Source organism: Brachyistius frenatus, unplaced genomic scaffold (assembly GCF_029030835.1).
Source record: "Brachyistius frenatus isolate BFR_SWC_R1_liver_20210118 unplaced genomic scaffold, ASM2903083v1 Contig_101, whole genome shotgun sequence".
Classification (NCBI taxonomy): domain Eukaryota; kingdom Metazoa; phylum Chordata; class Actinopteri; family Embiotocidae; genus Brachyistius; species Brachyistius frenatus.
The window spans coordinates 110242-133518 of record NW_027210700.1 but is presented as its reverse complement, the minus strand read 5'-3'; the positions used below and the strand labels follow the sequence as shown (position 1 = coordinate 133518).

Sequence of the window (23277 nt, the reverse complement as noted above, 5' to 3'; positions counted from 1 at the left end):
ACAAGGTAAACAATTTTTGCACAAGGCTGACAGACAAATGGAACCTTTCTGTTTGATTTGATCTTATTGCTCATCTTGTCTTGCACAGTCCCTCCGAGCACCTCATATGCACCCTATCAGTGAGAGGCTAAGGTGGGCTCAAGGCACATTGATTTCAGTGAATCAGTGCATTTCATAGGTCACTTATCTAAAATGTGTTCACAGCACACACCCTTTACTGACCTTATAGGTACAGTACAGTTAGACCTTAGGTCTACGTTGGAGAACTGGTACTGTTTTAGGCAAAGATTGCTCAAATATTGATTTGATCGAGTTTAAGCTGTTATCCAGTCAGGAATGTGTGTCTATATTTTGGGGAGGAGAGACACAAGGAGAGGGATGAAAAGAAAGTGTGAGTGTGTCTGGGAGGTAGACGGAGTTGTGAAAAAAACAAAAAACACCCAATGATACACTCAGTTTCCATGGTGATTTGAGTTATATTTGAAAATGTGACGCACATTTTCAGCATCCACTTTTGATCTTAGTCATCTTCATCTTTTCCAGTGCAGTGAGCTAAACGTAGGAACAGTTTATACAGAAGAACAGTGAGAGTCTGGACCTGGAAATCGTCTCGAACAGACATCCAAATGGGTGTCGATGGAATGAACTGTTATGGTTGTAAATAGTTAAGTAGAGGCTGAGTAGGGCAGAGCTCCTCCTCACTAATTTCCTCTAGAGATATGTCAAGTGGTCTGTGAGAAACTTAATTGGCTCTACTGAATGTTACACCCGACGCAGTGTGGCTCAAAGCGCAATGAAAGTGTCGTTGCTAGTTGTCATTTAACCGTCCAACACCACGTTGTTTAAATAGCAAATGTACTTGGGCGTCACATTAGCGTGTTTTATCTTAAAATGAGGTGTGGTCAGGCGCATCGTTGACACACTGAGGCTGACCCTCAGTTTTTGCTGTGAGGCGACAATGCTAACCACTGCACCACTGTGCCACCCACTATAGATGTTTGGATTAAACTCTATCTTAAAATATCATCATCCAAAATTCAGTATATAGTATATAGATAAGAACAAGGAGTCCTGCAACAGATGGTGTGGCCCACACAGTCCTCTCATCATGTCTGGGTTACAGAAAGAGACAGAAGACTAAATTTACAGAAGAACTGTGACACGCTTCACAACATGCTTCCCAACAAATATGAGACTAACATGTCCCTGAAAAAAACTAGACTGAAATGTCTTTAGTTAAATCAAATGACAAAAACTATTACACATCAAAATCAGATGCCCGAACTCATGCTGGTGCACGTGTATAAAGGGTGCTTCACACCAAATATTAAATTTTTCTATTTACTGTCTGTGTATACATTCAATTTATAAATATAAATTATTCATGTATTTATTTTAGATAAGGATCATCACTTTACTTTTAATGCCTAAACTTCTGCACTGCCCCGAACATCTGGTACGAGCTGCCCGAATCGATTTTTTAACCACACTGCTAAATGTTCCACTATGTTCACCAGCTCAACAGTTGATCAGAGCTTAATCAGATGAACAGTTAGTGCAGCTAGAAAGGGAGTTGATAACAGGGAAATTTGCAGGCAGTAAAAACAAAACAATGAGCTAAAAGAGGCTAAAACCCTTCATGGAGCTGAGGGAAAGTGCAGTTTGGTGACAATTGTGGGGGGGCGGGGGTCCACAAACACTGGTCAGTGTGTCATTCCTGTGTGTGTTATGTGGTGGTGTTTCTGCTGAATGTGATCACATTAACCACAGTAACTTCGGGGCTGATCACCTCGTCACCTTTTCTACAGCGCATGGCGCCTCTATCCAGTTGTTTACGGCAGTATTTTTGCACTCTGCTGTTGTTGCCGTTGCTTTAGGCATCTGATTTGTCTTTGTGGTTTTATTTTTGGAAAAATGGCCCCAAAAGTGCTGCAGGTTACAAAATGTTCATCGCTGCTGGCTTTTGCTCTTCTGCCCGACCAGGTAAAAATACACACAGGATGTTCTTCTGTTTCGTCTGTGATAAACAAGGAGAGTGGGGGGAAATTAATAGTGAAACACAAGTAAATATCATTAAAGATATAGAGAACGTTGGGCTTGAGTTGTGATTAAAATGGATGCTAAGGAATAAGGGAATTAATTAGCTAATTGATTGGCAGCAGCTGACTTGCGGGGGAGGCGCTTGCCATCATTCAGTAAAGAAAATATCATGAAGCTCTGCCGTTTGCCACAATCTGAAACTCAATCCAATCCACTGGTTTATTTTTTAAAACATAATTTCTTCTTTTCTTCTGAAGGTCCCTGCACTGGCACCAGGCCGCATCTGTTATAAAAACGTGGCACATTCATTGAAGTTGGCCGCCTGGCACTACTGTAATTAAAATGGATGTAGAATTTGTTGAGCATCATTTCACTTTGGTAGAGAATTGGTTTAAAAACATCTCGGTAACTGACTCGTTGCTGTTTACTCTGTAATTTACAGTTTTGATTGCACAGAAGTAAAAATGTCTGGATTTCTTAGATCTAACTCTGGCTTGGTGATGAGGACACAAGAGCCTTATTGTTTTTCAAAACTCTCTCAAGTGTCTCTCATTCAGAGCCCAAGGTTGTTCATTTTGGCATTACAGTTATAGAGCCGTTTTATACTGAAATAAAAAACAAAAACAAATAGCCTTAAAGGTTATTGTCCTTTACTTCAGTCATCTCCATGGAAAACAGATCAAGGAGGTAGTTGTAATGAGACAAAGATTGAACTTTCTATCCTCTTTCCATTTCTAAGGTCAGCGCCACGGTTGAGGACAGTGTCCAAGTGTTTTGATGTGGGAGGAAAGTGGATCACCTCGGGAAACAGTGTGACCATGGAGAGAATTATCATCCCACTTAGGTACCAGTCATGTTTGAACCACATTATCTAAACCACTTGTCTGGTATTTTCCGGGCTTCAGTTAAAGGGTTTGCAGTGGTGGCATCACCACGGCTGTAAACAAATATTCGTCTCATTTCAGCCATATACTCACAGCACCTTTATCTTCACTCGCGTAAGCAACAGCAGCAACAACGCAAACAGTAATACTTAAAAAAAAAAATCTGTAGTTGTTGCACATTTTAATGCACTTTTTTGAAACAGAAATTCTGTTAATAAAAACAATAACAACGTTTTTTCTATGTTCAATGCAGCACAAAAGTTTGAAGCACTTTGGAAGTTTCAATTCTGATCCATGATGTAATTCAATGAGGAAGCATTAGTACAGAACTCCTGTTGAAAAAGAGACTTGTAAGATGTTCTTGCCAACAAATACCATGTGACTACGAGTTGTTATATTTTGCACTTGTTTAAAGGATTTGTAGATTAATCCCAATTTTCTGGAGATTTTTTCAGGCTAAAAGTTCCAAAAAGATGCTAGAAAGACGACCTTTGGTTGCAAATGTTTTCCCAACATTTGCACTAGTTTTTAAATGATTTGTGTATAAGCACAATCTCTGCAATCCAATTACTAGCTTTTGACCGCGGGCTTTCAACCTTATTGAGAGTCTTAATAATTTTTGGCCCCTTAAAGTTGGGATCACATATTGAATGACGACATCACAGTTGACATTACGCTGAACAACATGCAGATTAGAGGTCAGATGTGAGGCAATCTCCCAGATCCACAGAGTGCACTAATCCTTATGTGCGAATTTAGCAAAACATTCGTCACTATAGAACCTGTTGCTCCTAAACTCAAGATGTCACCATCATGACATTTTAGTTTGCGATTTAATTGACATACAAATTATTACCAGTAATGATTTGCCTTTTTCTGTTCATTTTATGCCACTCCTATATTATGAGCCTAATCATAGTTTAATCATAAACCTTATTAAGAAGAAGAACCATTCATTGGCATTAAGCATTATATGAATAACAATTCAATTTCTGTGTTTCAGGCTTGTAAACACAAATTTCACCTGGCAGATATGACATATATAACAACTTAAATAAGCGTATTGCTGAATTATACAAGACAATTACCTACAGCAAGAGGTACCAATAAAATAAATAAACATTGCACGATGGTGGCACCAATTCTTCACTCATGAACCCCGGATACTTTCAGGGTGATTTCACTGTCTTCACTCTTAAGCTTATAACTTGGTCTTAGTTTTAACATACAACCCATCAGGTTGGATGGGGAGCATCGGTGCACAGCCACTCCTTTGTTATCTTGGCTGTGTGCTTCGGGTCGTTGTCCTGTTGGAAGATGAACCTTCTCCCCAGTCTGAGGTCCAGAGCGCTCTGGAGAAGGTTTTCATCAAGGATGTCTCTGTACATTGCTGCATTCATCTTTCCCTCCATCCTGACTAGTCTCCCAGTATCTGCCGCTGAAAAACATCCCCACAGCATGATGCTGCCACCACCATGCTTCACTGTAGAGATGGTATTGGCCAGGTGATGAGCGGTGCCTGGTTTCCTCCAAACATGACGCTTGGCATTCAGGCCAAAGAGTTCAATATGTGTTTCATCAGACCAGAGAATTTAGTTTCTCATGGTCTGACAGTCGCAATTTGGGAATTTGGTCGCAATTTGGGTTCGAAGGGTAAAACCACAGAAGAACAATGGGGCACAACAAGATGACAAAATTAAGAGTCAAACCTCAAACAGTGGAAAACCACACGGAAATATTGATGCAGAACAACACACATAGGTTATGTGTCCTTAATAATGTATTAGCTGTTGCAGGTTAGCTGTAGTTGAAGTTAATTTCTTGGACACAGGGTTAGGTTGAGGGCAGCACAGTGGTGCAGTAAGTTAGCACTTTGCCTCACTGCTTGTCTCTGTGTTGGCCCTGTGATGGACCTGGACCTGTCCAGGGTGGATCCGGCCTTCGCCCTCAGACCGCTGGGATAGGCTCCAGCACTATAACCCTGCATGGAATTTAAAAAAGTAGGCAGCATGCATAGGAGATGCTGCCCAAATGGGGTGTCTTCAGAGGGTTTTTTTTAAAGAAATTAAATGACCATAAAGATGTTTTTATGATCCTTGAAAAGAAATAATCCTCGTTCAAGGCTGTGCTGAATTCAAGTCAAGTTGAAGAAGATTTTTTTTTAAATTTTATGTAAAAATACTGATCATAGCTAAACAAACTGTACTGGCACTGACTGAGCAAATGTACTACTATTAAAATTAACATACAAATAAAGTAGAACACGATAGGATTTTTTCAATATATAAAACTAAAACTAACAGGACTTTGTTTGGGTCTGAAGAAACCAGGATTTGGAAATTGTGTGTTAAAAACAAGCGGCAACGAGCAGTGATGTCACCCATTGGTGTGTAAATGACCGTTATGAAACCTCGATTTTGGAATTTGGCCGGCGCCATCGTGCTCGTCCCGAGCGGTTTGGAGTCGGTAGGGACCATATTTGGCCGAGCTGGGGGGACCTAGCAGGGGATCTGATTCAATCTTATTGGAAACCCGACAAAACCCCACCGGCCAGTCAATCAAACGGACACGCTCAAGCCAAAACACGGCTTTTTGAAGCTTATTTTCTAATTAATGACAAGATTATTTTCAGATGGACCATCAGAAAACTAATAAGAAGGAGTGACTTTAGATTGAAAACTGAGATAAATTGCGAAGAAATTATATTGACTGAAGACGGGAACTATTTCTGTAGCTGAAGAGGAAGAATTATTAGAAACAAGAAACTAAACAAAACTAAACTAACAAAAGATATTTAGATCATTTCAAAAACAGAAAACAGAGATAGCAAAGATCACCCTTCAAGGAGATGTTACCTTCAAGTGAGCAAAGCTAATATAAGCCAGCAAACAGATAGCTGACATAATTAGCTTGAGTCAAGGACCACTTGGAGCTGCCGTTGCCTGAGGGGAAACCACAATGACTCAAAGCTGTAAACACTGCAAAAGGTAATTCTACAAAGTGCTGAATGAAGCGCCTTGATGCAGTGAGTGAACCTGTTACAGGATCACACTGAAGTTATCAAACTGCTGCAGTGAAATCTGAAACAGTCAAACAACACTCCACAAAGTGGTTAATCAAATGACATCCGTACTGAAGCATCAAAGTTCATTCCTGGTCAAATTAATGTCAACTCAAGATCCCCTGCAAGGTTTCTCTGGCGCTTTTAATCATACGTCATTGTCTTTATCAGCAGATGGTGTTTACTGGAAACAGTGTGTCTGTGTGTGTATGTATGTATGTATGTATAGATAGATAGATAGATAGATAGATAGATAGATAGATAGATAGATAGATAGATAGATAGATAGATAGATAGATAGATAGATAGATAGATAGATAGATAGATAGATAGATAGATAGATAGATAGATAGATAGATAGATAGATAGATACTTTATTAATCCCCAAGGGGAAATTCTTTATATATTTTGTACACACACACACACACACACACACACACACACACACACACACACACACACACACACACACACACACACACACACACACACACACACACACACACACACACACACACACACACACACACACGCCTCCCTTTCAGCCTAGCAGTTGCTGCTTTAGCCTCTGTGACCATGTGTTTTTTAATAAATCCCAATTTCCATTGGTCACTTATACTATTGACATCATCTAAAACGCCCTCACGTCGCAGACTGTGATTGGCTGTCACTGGACCATTCAACTGGCCTGCATAAACCTTTGGCCCTGGACCATTAGGCCATTGATTGTGTTGGACTCTGAATTGTGAACTAAATATCTTTGGATTTTTAGACAGCTTGTTGGAGAAAAAAAAATATTTTGAAGACAAAATTTTACTGGAAAAAAGTATTGAACTACAGTGAACCCTCGTTTATCGCGGGGGTTACGTTCCAAATAGAGACCGTGATAGGTGAAATCCGTGAAGTAGTAACCTTTTTTTTTTTTACAATTATTATACAATGAAATACTCCATAATACATTGAAACCAAAGAACAAAACCTTTTTACAGGCCCAAGCATTTGTTTAACAAATAAAAGTACTGTATAAATGTTTTTTTTTTTACAAATAACTACTGTACTGTAAAATAATAATTTTAATCATCAATACGAACTGAAGGCTTCAAATTGCTGAGATCAGCACCGCCCCACTGCGACCCGAGTCATTGGATTAGAACGGGAGGAAATGAAAAATGATTATGAAAAGAAATACAAAGTACAGTAGGACAAATAATGACTCGTGTATTTCACTGCTCTTCTGACTGAGCCGCTGCATCCTGACTCCGCTCTGCAGCGGTTCTTTCTTCTAAAGCCGGCGGTGCAGGTGTGGTTTTTCGAGAGAAGAACATAGTTATCGGTAGTTGTTGTCGCTCTTTTTTCTTCTGGGCAAAAAGATTCTTATAAACCGACATGCCACCATCGATTATTTTTAATTTGGCAAGCTGTTTTACGTACGTGTACATATTAAACCGCAACGTTATTGACAAACAGGTAGAGAAGAAGCGGAGAGACTGTTTAGCCAATCAGAATGCAGAACACAATGCACGATGCAAATCCGTGAAGCAGCGAGACCGTGAAAGGTGAACCGCGTTATAGCGAGGGTTCACTGTATATGGAATAAACCCAGTGGATTTTAAAAATTGGACTTGGATGATTTATAATGTTCGGGTAGAAAATGGAGGTCCAAAATGCACCATAATTGAAATTAATTTAAAAATTGTTTTATTAATGTTATACATGTATGATGTTAAAAAAGCAGATACAAAATTATAAATGAACATGGGTTGAATTTATGTTACTTATCAAAACATAAAATGTAATAAATCTGTATGCAAGTCCATTGTGGCCATTGGATACATAATACTCACTGTACACCTGTGCAATCTAAACAATCCAATACAACAGCTCTGCTATATTCCACTTTTACAAAACTTGCTTGCCTCAAATTGTATATGTTATTGGGACAAACAAAATATTACAAACATTTCCTTATATAATGCAGTCCAGTACACCATCAACATGAAGGGAAATTATCACCTTTCTGACCATGTCAAAAAAACTGAAAATGATCTTCGTAAAGGTATTATGGTGGAGCTATTAACTTTCTGTAAGTGTCATTTTTTCAAGGCGTGTCTCTCATTGGTTTTGGGGCCGATCAAGACCTTTTTTTAACTGATTGATTCAGGTCATACTGACCTGTTGTTGATGTTCAGCCCTGATCCTTTGTTTTACGTCAACTGTTGCGCAGATGTCATAAACAGTTAAAACAATGTGTCAGGATGCAGAAGTGTACTCTGATATGTAGCATATGTGTGGCTTATAAAGTATAATTTTCCTTAAAACATTTTTTTTTTTACTTTGTTATTTTGTCATGTAACAGATAAAAATGAAATAAACATTGAATGCAGGTATATTATTCTTAATGCATTACAGACCTACTCAAGTGTCAAGCATTTACATTGGATTCGTTTGAATCATTTTAACACATTTAAAGTGTGCACTGTGCAGCACTATTATCTAGTAAAATAAACGTATCCGATGGGGACTCAGCATTGGCAGACACTCAATATTAAATGACTGATCAAGATCAGAGGAAAAAAAAAGACTTAATCAGAACATCCCTAATTTTTTTTCTATTTAAACAGGTTTTTAGAAAATAATAAATCTATTATCTACAACCACAGAAGAAATGATGCAAGTTATTAATGTAAACATACCGAGTGTATTATATATTTGTGAACATAACGTGCATTTATGGAAGGTAGTATCTACAAAAACATCCAAATTTCCTGCATCTATTTTGCCAACAAACATCACCACCTTATGTTTGTGCAGATATTCTTGTCAGGACATTGCAAACCCAAACCCAAACCCAAACCCAAACCAGTTAATGCCTAACCTCAACCTAACCTCAGCTAACACTTTCACACAAACCTTAACAAGGAACTCAGAAACTATCTTGTTGTTGGTCCCAACAAGATCGGAGTTTAAATTGGAAAAGATCTCAGAGAGGAAGGAAAAAAAAAAAAAGAAGCCCCCCCCCCCCCACACACACACACACACACACACACTCCTCCCTTTCAGCCTAGCAGTTGCTGCTTTAGCGTCTGTGACTGTGAGTGGGTCACATCAGGACAGTGCTGCGGCTCTCAGACTCTTTCGCTCGTTTGCAGTAATATCAAGTTTTTTTCCCCTCTTTTGCTTTTCTCAGGCTCATGGACACGATTTCAGGGCCAGAACGGGAAACAAGCGAAAAAGGAGGGTGAAAAAAAAACATCCGTTTTCAAAATGATGACAGCAGCAGGTGCTGAGGGAAGCCATTGAAAGGAGTATATAAAGCAGCATCATAGTCTGTCTGCCCCCCCCTCCCTTCCCTCAAACCCCCTCTCCCGACATCAAAAGTGTGCGCCTATCCTGAGCCGACAGAGCTCCAGATCACTGCAGTGCATGCTGGGTAAGAGAGGACAACTCAGGACACATGCAGGGACTTTAAGGATACTGCAGTAAGCTGTTCACAATGAAAAAAATAAAAAGATGAAAAAAATGAAAACGAAGGAAAACATGCAGAGGGAGGAAAATAAGACGAGGGGAGGGGAAGGAGACAAAAATACCGAGAGGATCAGTGAAGGATGGAGGAATTCGTCTAACATTTCACTCTGGCATATGAAAATGTTTGGCGCAGCGGTTGTCTGTTTTAACTGTTTATGTCATTAGATGTGCATCAGTACGCCGAGAGGAAAAGGCAGCAACGTACCACTGAGCCTGAAGGATTTGAGAGGCATTATGGTATTGGCTTCTCTCATATTAGTATTGTTTTTCATCTTTTAAAAAGGCTATCATGAATCGTCTTACTCATTGCAAGCATTGACTGTATTTGATCAGACATGATCAAATAAATCTGATACACGGACACAAAATGAGAGGTGAGGCAGCGAATGGTGCGTCATGACTTTCACAGTAAAATGCTGCACATAATACAATTGAATACCTTTATGAAATTAAATTAATCAAAAATAATATAACTGTAAAAAAAACTACAGCTTGTCTTAACAATAATTTCTATTATTAATGATCCACCTGTATTTATTATTATTTGACTAATCAGTTAAATCATTTTGTCTATGATATAGTGAAAATTGGAATCAAACTCAGACATGCAATTTATAATCATATGAAACTGAGTAAAACAGCAGATCTTCATGTTTAACAAGTTGGAAACAGAAAACATTATAAATTGAAATAATAAACAAATTAGCTACACTAAGCCTAGTCAGTTAATTTAATTTTTAGTTGTAGTACCACATGAACTCATATTTCTATAAATATGATCTTGTGAGCTGTTACAGCCTACAGTTATAGCCCAAATAATAAAGGGAAGCAGTCATTGAAATATGACTTAAGCAAGCAGAGTAACAATAAATCAGGATTAATAATATCATGTTTTTTATATTTTGGGGAGGATAGCATATTCTAAAAACATTTTAAGAATGTGCCACATTTGCCATTGAATTTTTTTTTAGGAATTAATACATCCAGTTCAGACAAAACAAAACAAAACAAATACAAAACATGTGAAGAATATTTTAAAAATCTATGTAGGTGTTTAGGTACACCGGGCGAGGAGGAGGGACAGTGGGTGGTATGTTGTTGGATACAGGTTAATAAATCATAAATGTAGTCATGCATGCAAAACAGGTGGAAACACTGAGAGACAAACACACTCAAACACTAGTGAACGTGGTGGAGAAGATCCCTTGTGCCTCACCCCCCTCCCATTTGGACATTTACAAAACCCGCCGAAGCAATCATCTTGTGAGCAACCCCACCCATCCCTCACATAACCTCCTCCATCTCCCTTCATCTGGGAGAAAATACCTCAGAGCTGCTCCATCTGCTAATTGTCATATTACTTGCACTTTTTTTTTTAACCATTTAAACTATAATAATTATAAACTGTTGACCAGATATAGTAAATAATAATAATGTCTTATATAATAGTATAATAATAGATCATAATAATGATAACGATTGTGCAAGTAATATTATTTACATAAACTAAAGAAAAAACAAACAAACTACAAAGTCTTCCATAGGTGATGAATTAGAAACATTAATTTCAGAAATAATCCACGAGATTAAATGATTGGATTTATTATTTAAAAAAAACAAAAAACAAAATCACTAATTTGATGATGAATGATCAACATATGTTATTAACAGACTGTCCCTCCTCAGACTTTACAGCTGCCTCTTCCTTTGGTTTATAATTCGGTCACTGGTTTATGAATCTGTTCATACTGATTTGTACACACATTTTTATATCTACTGCATGTAGTTCCTCCCACACAGCCTGTGTGAATGTAGCATGTGTCACACAGTTTCATCCTGGTAATGTTGTTAACACTGACCTTGCATGTTGTACTAACCGGTCCTCCCCGGCTTCCCTGCTGGCCTCTAACCGTCCAGCACCACAGCGACTGCCGCAGCGCCCACAAAGAAGCATGTGCTCGACCGTACTACATGATATTCTGACCACCGCGTGACCTCTGCGTGTTTGCGGTAGCATTTGAAGTGTGTTAGTGTGTGAATTAGTTTCCCTACCGGTGCTGGGAGTGTATGCCTGCAGCAGGCAATGCACGCACGCAAAGCCTGCGTCAGCAGCGATCAGCTGCCGCTGCGTCCTGCCAGATGTGACAGCGAGGCTGCCAGTGTCCAGACAGACGTGAAGCAGGGTGGGGGAGGACCCCCTGCAGCAGGCCCACGGGTTCAAACACCATCATATCTGTGACACATTACCTCTGCGCTCATTACTGGGATGAATTACTGGTGGCCTCCACCCCATACCATTGTATTTAACAACAACAGAATGTCCTCCCTGTTAGCTGTGGCTGTAACTCACAGTGTTGAAGCTGAACTTTCATATTTACGATCTGATGATTAGTTGGAAGGAGGGGGTTGGGACACAAAACACTCGACTCATCTCGCCAGAGATTCTCATCAACACAAGCACTTTGGTTAAGATTAGAGGAATGTGTTTTTTTCTTCAATGTGCCATCATCTTCCCTTAATGAAGTGCACAAGTGCCTGAACAGGATCAGAAAATAGTGGGATGAGTCACCACAAGTGGATGTTGTACAATGAAATCAGCTGGCAGCGTTTCTCTAGGCAGACAGCCTTGGGGGAACGGGCGCTACGGTTTTATATTTGATTACCTATCCTTACTAATATCAGTTTTGTAAAGTCAAGAGTATTTCTTCTCTGACAGCCATGTTGGATCGAAGCCAGTCTGACTGCTCGTCGGTGGTGCAGCTCTGGGTTGGGCTGCTGGCTTGATCAGCAGAAGAGCTGATAACATTAGCATCCTCGCTATTTTCGGTAGATACAGGTAGAGTGCGTTTAAAAGATGCTGACATTTTGGTCTGATTTCAAGCAGATTGGTTTGTCGAAGTTTGTCAATTGATAGCTTAATTTTGAGCTTTTATTGCCTTTTTTTTTTACAGTCACATACAGACTAGTTGCCTTGTTTCCTGTATCTGCTCTGCGTATCTGAGTGAGCAAGGCATAGCTCTGCCCGTCATGAAACAGCTCAGGAAAGCAGAGAAACAGGACAGAAATCAGCGCAACCTTCAGTGATAGAAAAATGCATTAGTGACTCTCACATTGAGCTGAAATGAAAGGAGTGGACAGGAACTCAGTCAATAACGGAGTGTTTTCTTTCTCTCACCCAGACGAGACAACAGTCAGGGAAACACGGGATTGATCATTTTAGTCTTTAGTAATTTTTATTCACTAAAGACAATCATGTTGCTGTCTTGCCGTGCTAACAATGTGAACACCTCTGGCTCTCAGTCAGCAGTCTGCGAATAAACACAACCAAAGGCCAGAAGCTAAAGTGGCTTTTCTTTGCTAAATGGTAAAAATTCTGCTGTAAGCCTGTTTACAATCACATTAAACTTAGAGTTGTGTACAGACAACTGCTGCCTCAGTGATTTAAAGAGCAATTCATAAGATATGGTGTCACAGAGAGATGGACTGCACACTCAGCAGTCTGTGTACAGGATTACTTTATTCATGAATTGCAGATGTTTTTCAATGACTTACCCCACACAAGACTTTAAGTGAAGCATTGTATATTATTCAGATCAGTATGTAAACACAATGACTGGAAGCACAATGTGCATCGCAGACAATTGGAGCAATAATAGTGTTTTCTGGCAATAACATGGCAGTCTTCTGAAAACAAAACTGGAAAGCCATCGTGTAATTCAGCACCATTATGTAGCTGTTTGTGTGACTTCAAAGGAACAAACTACTCAGCTGCCTGGGGAGGCCAGATTTTCAGGCTGCACACAACAACAACAACAACAACAACAACAACAACAACAACAACACTCATTTTAAGAACAACCTTTGGAACCAAACTGCTGACCTTCATTTACACCAACCCAGATATCTGCTGATCTACATTTCAAGGACAGTAAATACTTGAACATTATCTTCAAGAACCAAGTTTATCCATTCATCTGAGACAAAATTATTCTTTTACAAGACACTAACAAATGCAATAAAACTGCACATAGACACATTAAAACTGCTGTGAAGGGACTGTGAACGCCTCACTATATACTGTACCACAAAGTAGAGCCTTTACATAGAACATAGTAAAAACTTGCCTTTGTTAGAAAATCTTCTACATACTTTCAGGAAATGTTTTGCCAATTAGTCTTTATAGTTAAAGTCTCCGGGTCCCTCCATTGAGGTTCTGTATAATAAGTGATCTACAGACTCAGGATCTACATTCAGACAGTTATGAACCAGTACAGGCTGGGTCGAAGAGCCTTTTCCTCCCACTGGTTTTGCAGCGCTGCCCAGTTTCTGCTAAAAACCCTGTTCCCAGACAGACTGGCAGGCAGCGCTGGGAAGGGAGGGAAGAGAAGGATGGAAGCGAGATGGGTGGCAAGCTTCCAGTGCCATGGCAAAGCACTGCATGAATTTGATGTTTCTTGGCAGACATGCAGGAAGCTGTTTGCTGCAGCATTCCAGGCATTAAAATCAGAGAGACGCTCATGAAAACAAAGAAAAAGAGGGAAAAAAGAAGTCAAATTTTAATGAGAAACTCATGAACAGAAGATTCTGCTGAAATGATAAACAAAAACCTCTAAATGTAATTCAATAATCAAACGTCAAGTGCTGGTCAGACTCGTTCCAAATCCACGTGTCTTCCTAATAAGGCTGCTCTGATAGTCACAGAGCTTGCAAAGAGTGTCAAAGGCTGCATAACTGCAAATAGGTCAGTAATGGGCACCATAGGATTTTCTTCAAAACCCCTCCTTTGATTGGTCGGCTTCCATTTCTCTGGGGCAGAAACCTGGATACCACACTGGCGCAACCCTCGTTTGCTAGGAACTTTGCCAGATTTTAGGAAACACACACACACACACACACACACACACACACACACACACACACACACACACACACACACACACACACACACACACACACACGCAGATTCAGCTAAAACCCATTACACAACACTATGCATGTGGGACACAGGGAATGGCCAGAATGCCCCACATACATCCAGACAGTCAGACCTCCAGCATCCAGACATTCACTTTACATATGAGTCAGTAAGCTGGGTTACACCGGATTGTGACTTCCTTGAAATCCATAAAGATTTGGCTCCTGATCAGCTTTTTCCTGTGTACACTCATCTCCATACCACAGCTGGGGCCACAAAGCTCTAGAAGATTGACTTCCCTGACCCTGATCTGCACACCAAACTTTCCCCACGGCTGCATTGGGAACAGGCTCAGTTCCTGCTGCTACAACACACCCCTGCTCTCTTGTGAACACATATTGCTGGATAATTCCAGTATATTACAACTTGGTTCTCATTTTCACAGTTTTTGTGGCAACCAACAGTGATGTCACCCAGCCGTAATAAAGCCTCGAGCTCGAAATTTGGCCGGCGCCATCTTACTAGTCCCGAGCACTTTGGAGCCGGTAGGGACCACATTTGGTCGAGCGGGGGATGCAAGTGGTGGATCTGACTCGATCTGATTGGAAATTTGACGATACTACATTCTGCCCACCGATAGCTGTAACCTGACTGCTCCACTTTCATACACAGTCTATGTTTTCAACATCACTTTCATCAGTAAAGTTAAGACTATGCATAACGAGGTACATTCTGAGATCAGAGAACATGGCTGTGTCATGAAAAGTTTTTACTCTGCAGTAAAATAACGGTCATTGAAGTTGGGCTGCCCCCAAGTAGTCGACAAAACGTTAGTTGATGAGATAAGTCTTTGTTTTCATTTTTGTCACAGTTACTGGCCAAGCCTTCCTCTTTATGAAGATAGAATTACGGGTAACCTGGGGGTGACGCAGGTCCTTGGAAATATGAGAAGTAATGTCAGCTGCACTTGCTGCAGCCACGGTGAAGTGCATGCCAACGGTGGTGATTAAATCATCGCTATCAGCCATTAAGTGTCCAAATAAGCTCAAGTTACAGTATCACAGCTTTCCAAATGTTATGCACTGTGTTCGGTGCTCCAGAGAAGCTTTAGTTTGGTGTCTGTGTCCATGTCCTGTCCGCCTGAACTTTGCACTACACAGGCTACGGACTCGCACTACACAGTTGACATAAACCCTTGAGAACATGATGGTGAAGTCCTGGCAACACGAAGAGGAGCGGCTGTGTTTGTTGTGTTTGGCTGGAACAAGTCAAAAAGAAGAACCAGTGTGTGCAGCTGCTTCACAGAACAGGACGGAGGATGTGGAGTACAGCAAAAACACAGAGAAATACATATGCTGCACGAATGTTTTCCTTTCTGGCACGCACAGACGTCCACAGACGTCCACAGAGGGGCTCACAGGTACAGCGGCTAATAGAGGACACAGATTGGCCTTTAAGGTTGCTTAAAGCTAATTTGCTAGCTCACAGTTAGCAAGCCCGCTACAGCAGCTTGGAGAGCTGCTGTAACAATACAAACTAAACTAATCACAGCTTAGATTCTCTGGGCTGCTTGATGTGTTAGTGGTCAGTGTGCCAGCTACAAAACCTCACTGCTTTGCACTGCAAGTAGCCCCTTGATCACCAAGCCTCCAGCAGTACCTGTTAGACACAATCTGGAATGACCTGGCTTTTATCTCCACATGGAGCGCTTCAGTTAATCTGGTCGTTTACAAGCTGCTTGTTCTTCTCACTGCTTTTTTGTGGTACATTTTACAGAGAGGGACATTTTGTTACTGGTGAGTAAAACAACAGACACCGATAGAACTGATGACGTGAAAATAAAAGCCGCAGGTAGTTTGAAGAGGAATCATTCGAGTGTAGTATGAATACATTTCCAGTGTGCAGGAAGCTTCCCAAGACTTGACATTGCAGGCAATTTATGCATGAAAGCTTAGGCCATTTATTTAATGATTAGAAAGTAAATCTAACACACTCAAAGGTCCCGATGCAGTTCATTTTTTAACTCAACATTGACCATGATTGAAGTCGGCTGTGGCACACCATCTGACGATCTATTCCTCTGACTTCACCACTGCGTCGTGCTGTTCCAGATTGGGCCTTTACTTGTGTTCACCAAAATACCAAACAAGTTAGCCACACCTACTTGTGATCCCAGCACACCTGGGCCGGTGCTGCACCTAGGCTGATGAAAATGGGGCCCTCAGACGTCTTTTGGTCTGCCAACTAGGGATGTCGAGAGAACTGATACTTCAGTTCCAAGTCGGTACCAAGATTCTGAAAATGTGACAGCAATCGTGATATTTTAGATTTAAACCAGATGATGAGGGTGAAATTCTCAACTACCACAAGCCCAAATGTGTCAGAGAGCATTTCGGAAAAAAGGAAACTAAGACAGACAGTTGGAAAAGAATGCCATTAGTCACAACGTTCACATCCAGTAATGTTACCGTTATTGTTTGTGAACCGCAAGAGCTGCTTTTATTGGCGCAATGCTCGATGGACAACATTGACAAAGGCCAATGATAGCCTGTTTAGGTCAACGTAGCGATAGCTCATAACATTAGGAGCAGTTACTATCCACATGTTACCGTTCAGTCGTTTATATTAGGGCTGGGTGGCTATGCTTATCTCCTGATTTGATACTATCACAAACTGGTTTATAATTCAATGTAATGAATGCACTATTGAGAATTCTAAAAGTATTGCAATGTGATAGTTAGATTTATGAAACTTTTTGTACAATCGACCTTGGGAAAAAGTTCAGTCTTGACTGACATGCATTTCACATGTCAGTCAGTGTTTGTGAGTCAGCGGCATCATTGCTGTAAGCCCTTTCGCTCTCTCTGAAATCCAAGCTAGTAAACAATCTGTCATTAGGAATACCTTTGGCCAATGAAGAAGAAGTATGAACAGTATGAAGTCTTGTCAAAGTAGTGTTGTAATAAAGTTAAATAAAGTAGTAATAAATTAGAATAATGTACTGTTTAATGAAGTTAAATACACTTCTGTTATAATGGCTGTTTTAAAAAAGTTAAAAAGTTTTGTATCATGACAACCCTACTTCCAACCACTAAATCAGACTTATAATTAATTTTACATGCAGAAAATGAATCGTCAAACGCACGTTTTCTCTTCACTATCGTTAACATATCGAAGAGAAGTGGAGGAGGTGGAGATTGTTGGCATCTTCATCAGTCATAAGCTGCAGTAAATTTGGCTTTGTATTGGACAGTGAGGGATTCAAGACAAAGAGTTCTGCTTTTTGGTTGATCATTAAATTTGAATTCCAGCAACATTTGATCTTTTCTTACAATGTTTAACAATAATAATTCACTTTGGACGTAAACAGCTTTAAACAGGAAAAAAACAGACATGAGTTTCCTCGGCAGCCTAGTTGGCTTCACACTTTGGTTCGCAGTGAACTATCCAAGTCAGGTCTACTGGAGGTTTCACTGAGCAGTGCTGCCTCCTGAGGCTCTTAACGCTCCAACCATCAACAGACTTTCCTTCTGAAAAGTTGTATTACAATTTTGCGGAGAAACGTAGAATGTGATCCTTTTATTTTTTTTGGTTCGGTACACCACTTTAGAAGATCTGAACTAAAACATAAATCCTATTAATTTACTTAAAAATAACTTGAAACAAGATAGTTGTCATTTCATGGTCTTCGGTCCAAACAACAGCAAGTGGTCTGGTGTTATTTTATATTTCAACAGAAACCAACAATGAATGTATCCTACAAACAAGTTTTGTAAGTGTATTCAAACCTTAATATATTTAATTCCTCTGTGCCGTAGATCTGCCTTGTTAAAATACCATCATTGAGCCACACTGTTACACTGACTGACATGTTCCTTCATTTCAATAAACACACACCTTCTAGTTTCTGACTTATACATCACAGTGCCTTTCCAAATGCTCACAACAGCACTAAATGTAGATTAATCCGCTGCTGAAAACAGTCCACGCACCATTTCTTCATTCAGCTTCATTCAGAAATACAATTTCAAGCAAGCAGCCAGTGGTTTCATCTTTGTCCACAAATGGACTTTACTGTATATACAGTGATGATAAACCAAAAGAACCAGAAAGTCATTGATTTCACATCATTTTGTTCTTCTGAGTGCTATTTACAGCTAAAGCAGCCAGTCATGATGGAAACAGAGTGCACATGACATAAATTGCCTCTGATTATCACCTCAAAATATAAAGTTTGCATCATAAAGTCAATAGTTTTCTTAAAGAGAAATAGGTTATATATTGGGAGCATATTTTTTGGCTCATGAACAGCAGATACAAAGGTTTGCTTAATTTGTTTTGATTTGAATTCATTGACCAGAAGTGGGTTACAGTTATTAGTTACAAAATAAATCAAAACAAAATTGCAGCAGGCAGCTGAAGACTGACGAGACCAAACCTCCCACATCACTGTGGAGCTCTGCTGACTGGAAGCATTTTATTTCATGGAAATAACACAAATATTTAATCTACAGTTAATTTAATGAAAAATACCAGAAATTAAGTGCCACAAATGTAAAACAAAGAGAACACAGCCAGGGAGACGGCACCTCTGTCAATATACAGGATTACCTCCCTCAGGTGCAGAATGTGAAGACCATGCAGATGGATCATTGTATCGTCTTTGAAAAGCTACACAGATCCTCTTTAGAAGAAAGTTGCACAAGTGCATATATGTATAACACGGGAAGAAGAAATGGAAGAAAAACGTCTAAATTGTCTTTGTTCTCAGCAGGCGGTGGACTTGGTTAGATACGGTATTTGTTTCTTGAGATGGATACGAACAGCCTCAAACCAAAGCGTCATTCCAGAAAAAAGGGATTTTATTCATTTCATAACGGTAAAAAATTTATTGGGTACCCTATAGAGGTTTCTTGGCACACAAAAGGATTTTTTTTCAATTCAACATTTCACACCAAGACACATTGTGTGAATTCAGCGTGTTTGTTAGGCTTTTAGGATAAGGCCTAACAAACACGCTGAATTCATGTCCTACCTCACAAAACACACAAATTAGCAAAATCCTGTTTGCTAAGCGAGCGCATGAGCCAGAAAAGTTTTCACTTGTTTCCACGATTACTTTTTTTCCCTTCTATTTATTAGAGGAGATACCAAATCCTCTAAAGAACAGAACTGCTCTGATAAAAATGGGAAAATTTGACAAAACAGGGGAGATCTCCTGTCCCAAGTTCACGGCATAAATTCAAGCCCCCTTGGATGATCTGTTGAATCATCCATGAGTCACTGAAAAGGCCCGAAACACCAGCAGCTAAAAAAGAAGTGCAGAGAGTTGTTGCTGTGGAGACATGGAGACACTGTCTCGTCTAGTTGCTTTGGTGTGAACTGTCAACTTTCAAAATGTTACACACTTTCAAATTGCGAGTAGCCTTCAAGTTTCAAATCATCATGTAATAAACTGTTTCCGTTTCTTCCTCAGCTTTTAAAAGTCACTACATTTCCAAGGTAAAATCTGATTGTTGAGAAGATAAAAACATTTCTGAGTGGCAGAATAACTGAATGGTCACAACCTGCAGCTACAACCTGGAAAATAATAATAATTTACTGATAACAATAAATAATAGATTTAATATCAGTTCAGGAGTTAAACAACTCCATTCTTGACAAAAAAAATATGTATGTGTGTGTGTGTGTGTGTGTCATGTATTATGCAAGCAACTTTAAAAAGTGAAGCACTCGGCTAAGGTCACAGTTTAATCCACATCTGGTAACAACAGCTGCGCAACTCCTGAGCGTTCGACATCAGGCAAACTACAGTAAACAGTATGCATCTATCTGTCAATGTTACAAACTTCATTATTATTACTTCATTCTTCTTCATTATCAACTCCATTATTACCATTTTAGAGCCTTTAAGCATCATTAAAAATAACACAGAAATAAAGACTTGGTGCGTTTAGTGAAAGACAAGAAATATTTCTTTGTATCTCCAGTCTACAAAATTTAGAGACAGACAGACAGACATGCACTGTTGGCACTTAAAGCAGAGTTAAACTGAAACATGCACCATACAGCAGCATACATGTCAAATAAAAAGCCTCACTCCCATTGCAATTAAAGGTTAAAGAGAAGGCTACTGTGAAAAATCCCATAATCCAGTCGAGGCAGCAACAGGCTCCGCCACGCTGCAACAGACAGCTACAATAACTGGATGACTGATGTGCAAAGCATTTCCTGCTGCGGCACTTTTGAAACATGTCTACAGAAAAAGAAAGAAGCCAAAGCTTTCATCACATCACCTTCATCGCTGTATCATCTTCACATATGACAGTACAATGGGATATTGTCACACAATAACTTAAATAGGAAAAAAAAAAATAATCGGATTTTAATCTGAATCTGTCTGATCAAAATGTAAATATAGAATGATTACAGAATTTTTTTGGTACATTGGTACTCTGCTTCCTAATATTTTTGGTACTTTGGGCAGTACTTTGGGCAAAGTCCTCGGGATCAATACTGAGTACTGCTAATCATTGAACAGTGGATCATATCTATTCTGAGCCAAAAATACTTAAAATCAAATGGTAATATAAAATTTTATGCTGATGTGATTTGCATGTCAATCTTAAAACAAGACAGAATATTGCATTTTGATTTCCTAATAATGTTCTGGTCTTTCTTCAAAGTTGTTTCCTGGAAAGAAAAATTGTGTTGTGAGTGAAATTGGACATTCAGACGACTAATCCCAAACAATTGTTGAAAGGTTACATTGACTGATTATAATATTGACTTTATCCAAATAAAGCAATGGAAATACAAATTATTGACTATTGAGGATCACCAGTCTCTAGAATTCCTCCTCAGGGGACCATGAAAGCTGGTTTGTACAAGTTGACAACAGTCCATTCAAAGAGGTATTTCTTACGATATTAAAGATATTATAAAGGTGGATTCACAGGTTTCCTATAATTAGAACCAAATTTCACTGTTCTTTGAGATAATTTCTGGTAGACATCCTGGGAACATACTTGTGATTTGTTATAAAATTAATTATATTAAATACATGTGTGGGTGATAATAGGGATGTACCAAACTGTATTTATTTATTTCACTTTATTAATCCCCGAGGGGAAATGTCTTCACTACAGCAGGGGGGCTCTCAGGGGGGAGATGCTGCAGCAGGCTGCCACTAGCGCGGCGCCAGGTAACCTGACCTGAGGTGCATGTTTTTGGATGATGGGAGGAAGCTGGAGAACCCGGAGAGAACCCACGCAAGCACAGGGAGAACATGCAAACTCCGCACAGAAAGGCCCAGGACCGGATTCAAACCAGGAACCTTTTTTGCTGTGAGGTGACAATGCTAACCACTGCACCCCCCCCCCCCCACACACACACACGAATGAACCCCGAACGAACGAACGACACACACACACACACACACGAACGAACGAACGAACGAACGAACGAACGAACGAACTGGCATTCATGGATTGGCATTGATGATATAGTTGTGTGATGACGTGTTCTCGTGTGCTTACGAACAGAACAACCATGGAGGAAGGCAGCGATGGCACGCTGGAGGAGTCTACAGGGAGGAGCTATTTTTTGACAATCCAAATCACGAATCAAACATGGTGCCACTGTTTTATTTTGGTATATACTCATGAAACATTATATAACTGATCAACTTTACAAATAACTGTGTGACTTATGTGACTTGTGGCCAAAAAGATATTGTTGAATAGTAGTTTTGTATCGTTATTTATAACATAACTGCAAAAATACCTTCAAATACTGTATTATATTTCTATAAGTCTATATTCCCCACGCAGGCCCATCATCTATCATTCACTATTAAATTGAAGTCCATTTTGAACACATATGTCAGTAAAGTAAAGCAACAGCCAACCCTGTTTGGGGATCTTTCCTTCCTTTTCTCTGGCTCCCACCTGTGGCTGTCCTGCATCCTTCCAGCCCGACTCCACTTGCAGGGTTTTAAGTGAACATTTTTTGCAAAGGAGTGCATGTCCTCTGAATGATCAATATTTAGGAGCACACAAAGATATTTTGGAGCAAAATGAAAAATGTTCAAGTAAAGGAGTTTATTGGCCAATGAAAATATTTTATGGTCAGTGGATCTACAAGCAGCGCTAAGCGGCTGTTGGATTGAAGCAACGTTACCACTTCACATTCTGCTCATGTTTAATGACCACAGGTGTCTTGTATTCAGCTGTTGCGTTATGTTTGTAATCACAGATTAGAGTAGGTTGTAATTTTCACTAACTATGCTTGTAATTTATGTTTGAGGTTCACATGTATCTAATTTTTGGAGCCTTGCCTTGTGACCAAGGATGCAAGATAACTCGATTGTTGGTTCTGTGGCAAAAAAAAGAAAAAAAATAGAGCCTGAGCAAAAATCACCTCACATTCACAACAAGTTCATTGAGCAACCACAGAGAAAACAGAAAAAGAGAACGAGACTGTGAAGATGGTGCCAGAACACACAGCCCCACATTAAAACCATGAAACCAAACTAGAAATGACACATGTTGAAATCAACGAGCTCTAACGTGTCATTGGAAAGCTTCCTCTCCCTCTCTGTCCACTGCTTCATTTAAATAGAATGACAACAAACACTTTCTTTCCCCCCTCTCGCCTGCAGGCTGACAGCATACTTGGTTTGATTGTGACGTCGGTCGTAGCCTCTGGGATTCCAGCATTTGGAAAATACTTTCACAATATGTCTCTCTGTCTCATTCATCCTGTATTTCCTTCATTCCTTCGGCCTCTCTATCTCTTCCTCATACCCCCTCTTTCTCTGCTTGAAAGCAATCCAGTTTTCAAGCAACACA

The 23277-nt window shown here is 39.7% G+C and overlaps 1 protein-coding gene across 4 annotated transcripts in view; it reads right to left on the bottom strand.

Annotated features, from left to right (window-relative positions):
* The window catches only part of thrb (thyroid hormone receptor beta), a 120463-nt gene that overhangs the window by 53637 nt on the left and 43549 nt on the right, over positions 1 to 23277 (bottom strand). Inside the window, exon 2 of one of the 4 annotated variants that reach the window (XM_069711492.1) lies at positions 16590 to 16720. The exons of the other annotated variants lie outside the window; for them this stretch is intronic. The gene's annotated coding sequence lies outside the window, so the exon portion shown is untranslated. The remainder of the gene's footprint in view (positions 1 to 16589; positions 16721 to 23277) is intronic. 4 annotated transcript variants of the gene reach the window in all.